Consider the following 13,049-nt stretch of genomic DNA (forward strand, 5'->3'; position numbering starts at 1 on the left):
TAAACGACGTTTCGTCTTCATTTTATGTCTAAGTAATTAAACTAAACTGTTTCGCTATGAAATTTGCATTTTATTGGTGTAATTATACTGACTTTCCTATTTTGTATGTAATGTACTGTGAGCAATATAGTAACTAGTCTTTTAATTTATGACTTGTCTTTTACTTTTCTAATTAAACCGACAGCAAGAACACCTGCGAGAATATATTTCCTAAACAGACACTCGAAGGATAAAAACGAAGACGGGAAATAATCTCAAATGTTTCTGCGAGGCAATGATTCTGACATATATGGTGTATCAGATGTCAATAGTACCTCACTACGGTACGAATTAAATTCCAAATTCATCAAGAGATCAACAAATGTGGGCGAGAAATAAAGGGCATAGGGTTAATAAGTGATTGACAATGGAGGTGCGTATTTAGGGAAGTAAGGAAAAGAAATTATGCTGAATTGTTAGTTCACGCGGGCTAGCAGGACCATGCTAGGGAATAATATTGGAGGCCCTTCATTTGCATCTTGTACGTAGCTACAATTTACATTTCCAGATAGATATAGGATACAGCAGGTGTTATATTAGACCCTCCATAAATACAGGTCTTGAAGAAAAGGAAATGAATCTTTTGTAATGACGATTATCTACTTATCCTATTCATGTATTTATTCTTACCTTTCTTGAATTTTTAAAGTTATATTATTACTACGAAATTTTTACTAAAAGACTCACTTCGTTACTGTCAACAAATGACGATAAAAATAAGTAAAAATAGGATTATTACTTTTAGGGAGGAGGGATTTCTTGGCAGGGCGGAACTCGGACAAAAGAAATTGAAATAATATGCAAAAGTGCCGTAGAGTTTCTTAAGAAAATTCTAATCCTTGGTTCTTCATCCTTCTTCAAAGAGAAGTTGAGCGGAAGTTACGTCACTTCTTTACGAATTCGTTAACTAACCAATTAAGAAATCAATCGACAGTTTTGTCATGAATAAAGTGTGCTTCCATTTTAAATATATGTATTATTTATTTATATATTATACAATTATATATATGTATATATATTTTCATAATAGATAACTACTCCAGATTAACTACTCAACACAATGGTATATATATATATATATATATATATATATATATGTATATATATATATATATATATATATATATATATATATATATATATATATATTATATGTATATATATATATATCTTACAAGTGTGTAATGTTAGTGAATCACATATCATATCTTGCTTGGAGACAGGCTGAGCTGTAGGGGCAGCTTATTTGAGTGAAGGAATTTGGCACGTAAGCATTTTAACCGAGAGACCACTCGTCTTGTCGTCAAGCATGTACATTCGTTTGTACGGATGATACAGGTCTAATCGACCAGGGCACTTGCGAAAGTCACATTCCTTTTGGTGAGAAGAAAGAGGTCAGTTGGTACACGCCAGGGTCGGGAGAGAAAACCCCCATTGTAAAGGTATGGCACATATTTTGAAAGACTTAGAAAACCGTTACCTTTGAAAAGAGAGAAGTGTGAAATACATTCTTTTACTTAATTACTTTGAAAAGAGTGATGTGTGAAGTTTATCTTTTATCCATTGTTATCTTTATTACAGATGGGTTCTATTCCATGGTATTAGTGACGGGATTCTCTAACCTGACTAATATAATGAACCTATTGACATTCTGGGTCTGGGAGTGAATTCTTAGTCAGAAGGGTAGAGAGTGATAACTTACTAGTTTTCTTTATGGGCAGATTTGGGTTTTTGTCACTATGACTTGTTAATCATTTTGTTCTATTCTGTATTCATCTGCTTTGGGTAATAAATAGTATATTTTTATACTTACGTGATCTTAATAGCCTAATGACATGTTTGCAGACAGAGGGCACCATTGACAACAGGTAAGGGTTTCCAATTTGTGTACTTTTAATAAAAGGGTGGTTAGATATATATATATATATATATATATATATATATATATATATATGTATATATTATGGCTTCGACCAGCTTTCTACGATGTGCAGGAAAGCGGTCAGCCGGAGGGTAATTTTGATTAACAGTCGTGAATGGCGGTTTGTAATCGAGGCACATCGCTAGCGTCTCTTCTCTCTCTCTCTCTCTCTCTCTCTCTCTCTCTCTCTCTCTGTGATGGCCACGTCTAGTAGAGTACTGGGACTGTCTTCTCACTTCTGGTCATATTTGTTATTCTTCAAGGTTCTTGAAACAACTCGAAAGTACAAAAGGTTGATATATATTCTGTCTAGTTAGTCACAAGTCGAGACTCATCTTAGAGGTATGAGCTCTGGGAAGGATTCTTGAGTAGAAGGGAGATCAAGAGAGAATGCTAATGAAAGTTCTCAATTTGATCTTAGGAAAAGTGACATATGTACAAACTAACATACACTCATGACTTTTGAGGTCATGAGAAAGAATAATGATTAAAGACTTGATCTAAATTTCCACGAGAATCTGGTCACTTAGACTCAGTAAAATGATGAGGCATCTGTTTATAAGAAACACGATGATTCAGTTTTTGCAAAACATTCTGAGTGGACATGATGATTTTTGGATTTTCTTCCTCCTTTGACCCATTAATCAACTTGACAGAACATAATGGTGTTTTTATAATGGAAATAAGACGCATTTCCATTTGTTTATGTAATTCTAATACATACATACATACATTTACATATATATATATATATATATATATATATATATATATATATATATGACTGGTAAAACTGTTCACATAAAAACGCCAAAATATAGAGAGACAATACTATATTTCATAGACTGCAATATAGTATCTACCTGAAGAAAGAGACAGCAGTCTCTGAAATATAGTATTGTCTCTTTATATTTTGGCGTTTTTATGGGGTCCTTATATTATATAATATATATATAATATATATATATATTTATAATAATATATATTATATATACACACACACACACACACATATATATATATATATATTGTGTGTGAGTAGCCGATTTGGAGTCAAATTATTTATATGAAAGGAATATAGAATAAAATTGAACCAAAATAAACCCATGAAACTGTAAGAACAGCCATTACTCGAGTGAAAAAAGGAATCGAATTGATTTAAGAGATACAATACCATATAGTAGACTCAGATCTCGCCCCGGTTGTTAATTTTCGAGAATGGTGCAGCTTATAATCCTTATCTAGAGAGGTACTGTACACTCGATTCTGGACCACGAATTGTGGTAAAGCTCTCTCTCTCTCTCTCTCTCTCTCTCTCTCTCTCTCTCTCTCTCTCTCTCTCTCTCAAGAACCCAGCATCAAGTCTCATCGGTAACTCTTGAAATTTTGTTTACTTTTACACAACCCTGTTTACTTCACATTTAAGTCCAAAGAACTAAACTCGTTGCTCTAAAGCAACTTTCATATTAAAACTTTCAAACGAATTTCTTCATTGCGTATAGAGACCAGCATGAAGAATGTTTGAATTTCCAACTGTTAACTGTATTTCCTTCAAGTTCTCTCTCTCTCTCTCTCTCTCTCTCTCTCTCTCTCTCTCTCTCTCTCTCTCTCTCTCTGACAAGGCATGCATGTAGGTGAAGACTTCCACTTGGAACAAGGAAAGTCTTGTTAGACTTTATAATGCAATGAACCTAAACTGAAGACCCTATTTCACTAAGGCAGGAAGCTGAAGTGAATTTATTTTTTATGTAAGTTTCTCTGCCGTCTGTGTGTGTGTGGCCGCATGTATGTATGTATGACGCAAAGTTCCATGTATTCAGTTTCTCAAGAACTAATGGATCAGATTCACCTAAAGTTAACGTAAGGAATCCTTTGGTGAAGGGATTCAAGTCTTGTCTTTCTGAATAAGGGTCGACGCACCCTTCCTTTGGGGGAAAATTTGAAGATGGAGAAGACAGGGTGGAGTCATTGAAAATTTTTTCCAAAACTGGGTGGGATCATTGAAAATTGTTTCCATTTCTTTTTTAGAACTGGGCCAGACATGTCTGAACCTACGTGAAAGCTTCCTTATACGCCATAGTTACAAGTTTGTTCGAAACATGGGTGCTGGTATAAAGTCGCGTATAAGAATAGTAAGAAAAATCTTGAAGTCTTTTCAAGAGCAGTGGGGATAAACTTTGTTAAGCTAATACGTTATCATCATCATAAAGCGCAGATTCAAGTTGGTTCAGATTAGGGCTTAAGGGGGCTGGAGTAGGACCATAATATTGGCCCAGTGTCCCTGTAGGAATGAATAGGAAAATTTTTAAATATAATCTCGACCCTTCAAGGTGTAACTTAAGTTTCTTCTTCCCTCCTGATCACTCTTATGAGCCGCCTTTGGGCTAGGGTCCATGCTGGCATAAGGCCAGTTTAATCTAAACCAATCAACCTGCCATAAAGAGACTTTCTAGATCAAGAATTCTCGGCTTCTCTGTGCATGAATATTACTCTCCCTGACCCACAAGTTATGGAGATTTGTCTCTATATCTGCCCTCCTTGAGTTTTGGATTGAGTAAATAAGAATGTTAAGGCTGCTGGCCTGTCAGACTTCCCATGGAAGAAGGCACAAGCAATATATATTCTCTTCCTGTACATGTGAATCTTTGCATACTTTTTTGGATATGTATATTTGCCGCGTAAATGCGCAAATTTCATTCATTTCAGGTAATGAATTGCTAGCATATGGAACAGGGTTCATGAATTATTACGTGTAATTATCCGCATGTTATAAAATTAATCAAAAACGTTAGAGAGAGAAAGAGAGAATAAAATAAAATAAAATTTTCTTTATTTTTTTCATGGTACTACACTACTGGCACCTAGTAGGTTGCTGCAGAGAGAGAGAGAGAGAGAGAGAGAGAACGAGAGAGAGAGAGAGAGAGAGAGAGAGAGAGAACAATGACACCTTTGGGTATAGACGAACCCTCCTTTACGTCCTCCACCCTCCTATTTAACAATAACCATAAATCAGGTGGAATGTGTTTGTCCAACCTCGTCTATGACATAAATGGCACAAATGTTTGCAGAGGCTAGGAACTTTTTTTTTTTTTTACATTTTTCTAGGTCATTGCCACCATGTAAGGATATCACGACCTGATGTTTCAGTGCTCGTTCTAAGTCGTGCTAGTTTGTTGTAGGAAGGGATATAGAACTTCGGCCAAAGGCCGGGACCTATGAAGTCATTCAGCGCTGAACAGGAAATTGAGAGTAGAAAGGCTTGAATGATGTAGTAGAAAGAAATCCTCGCAGTTGCATTGGGAAACAATAATTAAGTGAGGCTGGATAGCAAGATGGAAAAATTTTGAGAATATGAATGGAAGAGGTACAGTGAAATGAATGAAAGGGGTTGTATCCAGGGGCCGAAGGACGTTGCAAACAACCTTAAGTAATGCCTTCAGTGCACCACATGAGATGCACTGAAGGCACTAACCCTCTACGGCGCTAGTTATGTTCTGCAGATTTTTTATAATGTGGTCTATATAGCTTTTAAGACAAATAGACGATGTTAATAAGCGATCGTTACTTCCCGTTTGGTGTTTCTAAAGAAATAATAGCACTTAATATCCAAGTGGAAAGACTAATGTATAGGAGTCATATGGCTTACTTGGGATGAAACCAAACGACCATGTATTGCTTCAGATAAGACGATACTGGAATCGTCTGAAAAATAAACAAAGGAAGGGTTCGTCCTAGTGACCAGATACAAAAACCTTGAAATTATGCTCAAAATATCAAACAGTCAGAATATTTTAAGCTGCTGGACTGGAAATACAAACGCACTAACTTCAATACCCCTTCACAATTTTTTGTAATAATGAGTCATTGAAGGTCTCCAGTCTCGAAAACAGCTATTATACTGCACGCAGTTTCTATTTTGCACTACAGTCTGTTCCCATTGTGGTGTTAAAACAGCAAAGCATTGTAATATTTATAAAAGCATCGCGCACATTTGAAATTCTGACCTAAATATCACTGCAGATGGTTTGGAAGTATTATATGCCTATCACTGACGTGAGCTAAAACCACAAACGTCAGACTGAAATGTGGGATTTTTGTCTTATCCAATAGTCTCTTCATTTGCCGAATACGGTGGTTTTTATAATTATTTTTGTAATACATATTTCTATTTAACAGGAAGTGCAGAGATTTAATGTAAACTTGATCACTACACTTATTATTCTGTAATGTTCTCACAAGAAGTTAATTGACCAACCTTTTTTGTCACTTATTCAGGTGCTATCTTCCTCCTATGTAGCCACTCGAATATAAACTAGTCCTTGCAAACAAGGTGGTTTTGCACAAGTAACTGTTATCAGTTTCTCCCAGAGTTATTTTAATATGACTATATACTGAAATAAGGCAGTCCCTGGTTATCGCCAGGGTTTCTGTTCGTGGTGGGGTGCTGATAAGCAAAAACCACCTTTAACCGAAACTCGGTGATTTATGGCGCCAAGTTTCTGTTCAGGGCGCCGATAACTGGTTAATGGCGCCTCTGTTAGGTATGTGATGGCGCCTTAACTCTATCATCAGCACCTTATGGGACTGATGACTGAAACTTGGCCTCTAATGGCACCATAAATTGCCGATTTTATGGCACTAGACAAGCCCCATGAAACCGGATCGCCATTAACCGAGCCCGCCAATAACTGAGGGCTGCCTTTATAGGTATTTTTTGAATAAAACGATATTTTATCCTTATATTCTATTATAAATATAAGTATTTTTTGTCATTACGCCAGATTCGTAGGGTAGGCCCTTAGTGGGTTAGTGCCGCCAGTGGATCTCATGCGTTGCACTGTAGGCATTACTTGGTGTTCTTTGCAGCGTGCCTTCGGCCCCTAGTTGCAACCACTTTTGTTCCTTTTACTGTATCTCCTTTCATATTCCCTTTCTTCATCTTACTTTCCACCCTCTCCTAACACTTGATTCATAGTGCAACTGCGAGTTCTTCCTCCTGTTACACCTTTCAAACCTTTTACTGTAAATTTCCATTCCAGTGTTGAAAGACTTCATAGGTCCCAGTGTTTGGCCTTTGGTCTAAATTCTATATTCAACTCAACTCAACCTTGGGTTGGACTACAATCTTAAAAATTAAAAACAAAAAGGCGTGATCCGAATTTTATTATAAGTATTTTTTGGCATTACTCCAGACTCCTTGGTCAGGACTACTTTCTTACAGGATTAAAGACAGCAAGGCATTATCTGACCTCCAGCTTTATTGGGTTCCCCTCGCGCATAAGATGTAAAATTATATTTCTAACTTAACGTAAATCAGAACGTACTAAAATCTACAGCCAAATAGAGCCGTGTTTCACCAACGAAAATTCATAAGAAATAATTTTATAAGAAATAATTTTTCTGTACTGTTTAACATGTACACTATATATTTTTACATTTTCATTCTAATAAATCAATCTTAAAAATCCTATCCTTAAAATTTCTGTATCTTTAACTCGACACGAAACACCTTTTTCAGGCCTTTGTAGGCTCTTCCATAGACATTTCCACCCCCCCCCCACAGGAACAACAAAGTAGTTTGTAGGCTTACTCCCCGAGTAAGCGAAAACTAGCAATACTTCGATCATGAAAATGAGATATTTAGCACTTTCAGAGCATTTCTGTATTTGAAATCTATCTGAAAATATTTTATATCGAGCTTAGGACTTAGTATGAATGTGGACATACGCAAAATACACGATATATATATATATATATATATATATATATATATATATATATATATATATATATATATATGTATGTATATATATAATAGTTTAGAGTTAGGAGATTTGAGCCATATGGCAACAGTTTCAAGATTCAGGGCATAGGTAGGATGAGTAGATATTGACGTCACCAACAGCCAAGAAGGTAGTGTGCGGCGATTCTCTGGGTATTATGGGTTGCTGTCTGAAGCTATTTAAAAAAATGTCTGGTATTTTTAGACGACACTGGAGTTTAAAATATTATTTTAAAACAAGTTTGAAAATATATTTTAAAACAATTTACGTAAGTTCGTGATATAACAAATAAGATTGACAAAATTAATTTATGGTGTTTATTTATGAACAATAGAAAATATATTGGATTTCAGCTTCACTCCGTATACAAAATGCGTTTACTTGAATATATTTTACTTTTTTTTCTGTTACAAAATATTGCTACTGCTGAATTTCACTTCAGTGTTAGGTTTCTTTGATATCTAAAGTGATTTTACATAAATTAAGAAATACATTTGAAAGTTTTATGTAATTCACAAATTACATAAAATGAAGTCGTAACGAATTTCCATTATAATACTAATATGTTACAAAAGTATTGCCCAGACATTCTTTTAAATTATGAAATTACTTTCATTCAAACTTACCATCTGCTGTCAATCAGTGCTTAAAACTTCACTTGATAAATAAATTTCTATCAAGGATACTTTTCACGCAAGTCCGCTTGTGAATGTAATAAGTTGTAAGACAGGTGTTCCAATACGTTTTGTGGCAGGTTAGTTGTAATTGTTCTCGTAGGGTGCGGCAAAATTATTTGACACATTTGTCTTTAATAAAAGTGAAATAGAACAAAGAATGTGTATTGTTGGTTTTCTAATTATGAAAAAAGAACCAATTTTCTAAAAGCCAGGTCCTTATACTATATCTTTTATGCTGTATTGCAATAATCTCTTTAATCATTTTGTCATTTGCAAAACATATACAACTATTTGACTATCAAATTATTTTCACCTTTCACTTTTTGATACGAGTAATTTTTAATTTTCATACGCAGGTACTTGTCAGTGCTGTATATATTTTTGGATATATATATATATTATATATATATATATCTATATATATATATATATATATATATATATATATATATAGAGTCATATCACATTACTGTGATTCATATACATACATTGAACTACAAATGTCCTTTAATATCTAATTCACTCTACCTCGGAATTAATATATTTTCATATATGTTTAACCGAGGGGGAATTTTTTAGTCGATTAGAGATTTGTCGGCTCCGGGGCGCGAACCATCGAAACCAGGACGACAATGAAGCTTTAACCCACAACGCCACCGCAGAAGGCTATAAGTTTATGCCGCCTCTTACCTACAAATACCTGTCGCTCTCAGGTATTCGTTGTTTGGAGACTGTATGAACCCACCTCGACCCCGGTAATGTTGTAGTGCTTTTGTCAGCACGTAGCCATTATATGAGTCATATGAAAATATATTAATTCCGAGGTAGAGCGAATTAGATATTAAGGGACATTTGTAGCTCGATGGATGTATATGAGTCACGGTAATGCGATATGACAAAATGATTATAGAGATGATTGCAATCCAGTATAAGATAAGGGTCTTTCATTTAGAATATTGATTCTTTTCCAAAATTAAAAGAAGAATAGAATAAGAACAATTACAAACACATCTACCACAAACCATGTTAGAGCACCTGTTCCACAGCGCACTTGTGGGAAAGACCACAAACTTACTCACCAATAACCAGTCGAGCTTAGTCTAAGATAGGCAACATCTGTAACACAATGAGAAAACCAGTCGAGGTGGTTCTCAGCCAGGCAGTAGCTTCATTATCATAATGATGTATTAAGATAATAATGGGCGAGTTGGCTGTCATGTCGACAAATTGCCTACCGGACGTGTTTCATTGAGTTAGTTACAAGTGCAGGTTTTCATCAATTCACCAAAATCCGCTCATTCGTTCTGGAGATCATTTTCAGCCTCCGAGTAAACATATATAGACTAATTTTTAAACTTTAAGCAAAGGTTAGGATTTAGAGGGGAGGAGGGCGGACAGCAAATAGGGACAAAACGTGATATATATATATATAATATATATATATATATATATATATATATATATATATATATATATATATATCGAACTACAAATGTCCTTTAATATCTAATTCGCTATACCTCGGAATTAATATATTTTCATATATGCTTAACCGAGGGTAAATTTATTAAGCGATAATAGAATTGGCGCCATCGACAGGCGCGAACCAGTGACCTCCCAATTCCAGGACTAGCAGTGGGTGTCTGGGTGGTTTAAGGCTTCACTGCCAGTCCTGGAATTGGGAGGTCGCTGGTTCGCGCCTGTCGATGGCCAATTCTATTATCGCTTAATAAATTCCCCCTACGGTTAAGCATATATGAAATTATATTAATTCCGAGGTAGAGCGAATTAGATATTAAAGGACATTTGTAGTTCGATATATGTATATGAATCACGGTAATGTGATAGACTTATATATATATATGATATATATATATATATATATATATATATATATATATATATATATATATATATATATATATATATATATATATGTGTGTGTGTGTGTGTGGTGTTGTGTGATTGTCAGTTACCTAGGAAAAATGTAAGTTTGCAAAGTGTACCTGTTGCACTTTCTACTGCTATTGCATTACAGTTATTATGCAAAAATGTAAATATGGAAAGAGAACTTGCATGCAAAAAGAATTAGCCGAGAAATTTGTAAATTTTGTTAATTTAATTTTGTTTGTTTTCTTAAGGAGATAAGAAGAATGCGGTCGTTTAGCTTAGAGGTGACATTTAGTGTGAAATATTCTCTACTCACCATTTTAGAGATAGCGATCTGTCTATCTAGCTATACGTAGCCTACAGTTGGGGAGGGAATAATGCAGTATGAAGTATGTCGGGAATGACCATTACGGAAGTCACACACTTCTAAGATGGAAAAATGTTCCCAATCACTGAAATATTTAAGCCTCCAAGGGGCATGTACAAATAATCAAAATAAATAGAGCTATTAGTCCACTAACTGTACCCCATTTGGATAAATTACTCTCCCCGTGCGCAATTGAAATGCCGTCCTTATTTGTAATCTATGTTCATCGAAAGTCGATTAACCATTTGCCCTATTCCTAACCGAAGTGATGAATGGAATGATTTATAGAACAATGAAGTCATTATTTCCTTGATGAGAGCGATTCGTTTTTATTAGTGCACCAATTTGTCAGGATTTTTCTATTGCTCGTGGAAATTAATTTTTACCATTCGTTACTTGGTGTGCGGGAAGACACATGGTGCATGGTTGTCATAAATCTATGGTGTTTCAGATATATTACTGAAATGCATTTGCTAATGAAGAACTGAACGAGCTGAAATGAACAGAATAAATTTAATTTCTTCTGTTCAGCAGTAGTTATCAATCACTTTTTGACAGCCAGCCTCGATAACAAGGAAAGGTGAAATCTAATCTTATTAGATCCAATACTTGTGAGAAAACTTGCCTGCATAAACATCTCGTTCTCTCTCTCTCTCTCTCTCTCTTGCTATTTTAATATTTGGTATGCGAACTGGTTACACTCAGTCTCTCCCCCCCCCCTCTCTCTCTCTCAAGTTGATCACTGGTGGCAGCCCCCCCCCCCACTCTCTCTCTCTCTCTCTCTCTCTCTCTCTCGCTCTCTCAATCTCAAGCGATCGCTGGTATCTCTCTCTCTCCTCTCTTATATATATATTATAATATATATATATATATTATATATATATATATATATATATATATATATATATATATATTATATATATATATATTCTGCCAGCGAAGGGGCGTCGCTTGATATTTTAATATTTGAGGCGACTGGTTACACTCTCTCTCCCCCCCCCTCTCTCTCCTCTCTCTCTCGCAATTGACACTGGCAAAAACCCCTCTCTCTCTCTCTCTCTCTCTCTCTCTCTCTCTCCTCCTCTCGCTCTCTGTCTCAAATGGGATCGCTGGCAAAAAATCGTCTCTCTCTCTCTCTCTCTGCTATTTAATATCCCCCCCCATTTTTTATAATCGATATTACTAGATATATATTATTAATATACTTGGTTATATATTATAAATATATATAATATCATATATATATATAATCTATAATATTATATATATAATCTATATGTATATATTGCCAGCGAAGGGGGGCGTCGCCCCCCCTTGCTATTTTAATATTTGGTATGCGAACTGGTTACACCCAGTCTCTCCCCCCCCCTCTCTCTCTCTCAAGTTGATCACTGGCAAAAGCCCTCTCTCTCTCTCTCTCTCTCTGTCTCTCTCTCTCTCTCTCCTCTCTCCATTCCATCAGGTCATCAAATTAGAGTCAGAGTTACAAAAATACATACGTTTTATTCAAAGCAAAGTATTAGTTGAATAATTCAAGTTCTTAAAAGATAATTAATGGAATGATAATAGTTCAAGTCTCACAGACAACTAACTCAGATAACCCCCCTGTATTTAAATGTCTTAATCAGTAATTAGTCACACCAATTATCTCTCCTCCAAAATACAGTCCACTCACTAGGACACTCGGTCCCCTCACTAGGACACTCGGTCCCCTCACTAGAACCGCCTGTTTAAAAGACAGGAGAACACCCTCGTGAGTACACACATTTGTAAAGACAAAGTCAAAAGATTAAATGAAATAGAACATCTTTACAAGATATCAAAACAAGCCATCCCTTTGGCTAAATCATGATAACTCACCCATTGCAGCCTGGAACGTCAACACTTTAACAAATACAACTTTTGCAGAGCTATCCCAGCATCCTGCCTTTTCTCCTGTAGCCGTCTCCTTAGTTCTTGGCTAAACGAAGCCATTAAGAATGGGCATAGTTCGTACACATACACACGAATTCACACTCCTCGTCAACGGCCCAATTAACTGGTCACAGCCAGTTTTCAAAGGCACCTTGAACAAGCCCTCACGACACTGATATGCTTAAGTAAGGAACTTTAACATCACACCACCCCAAAAAGAGATGTCAGCATTCTTAGATAGTCGCTTCGGACTCTGTCTCCATGGGAAGTTAAAAATTATCAGTCTGCACCACATTATAATGGCATATCAAACATATTATTATTTATAGCCCTCTTTTGTCTAACGTATATATGTATATATATATATATATTATATATATATATATATATATATACTACATATATATATATATATATATATATATATAGTATATATATATATATGTAATAATATATAT

General features: G+C 35.3%; 1 protein-coding gene across 2 annotated transcripts in view; it reads left to right on the top strand.

Moving 5' to 3' along the window:
• LOC135221957 (sodium-dependent noradrenaline transporter-like) overlaps nucleotides 1-13,049 on the top strand; it is a 399,359-nt gene that overhangs the window by 35,039 nt on the left and 351,271 nt on the right. The window contains exon 1 of one of the 2 annotated variants that reach the window (XM_064260007.1): nucleotides 1,435-1,481. The exons of the other annotated variant lie outside the window; for it this stretch is intronic. The gene's annotated coding sequence lies outside the window, so the exon portion shown is untranslated. Of the gene's footprint in view, nucleotides 1-1,434; nucleotides 1,482-13,049 lie in introns of those variants that run through there. 2 annotated transcript variants of the gene reach the window in all.

This window comes from Macrobrachium nipponense, chromosome 3 (genome assembly GCF_015104395.2).
Source record: "Macrobrachium nipponense isolate FS-2020 chromosome 3, ASM1510439v2, whole genome shotgun sequence".
Lineage (NCBI taxonomy): Eukaryota > Metazoa > Arthropoda > Malacostraca > Decapoda > Palaemonidae > Macrobrachium > Macrobrachium nipponense.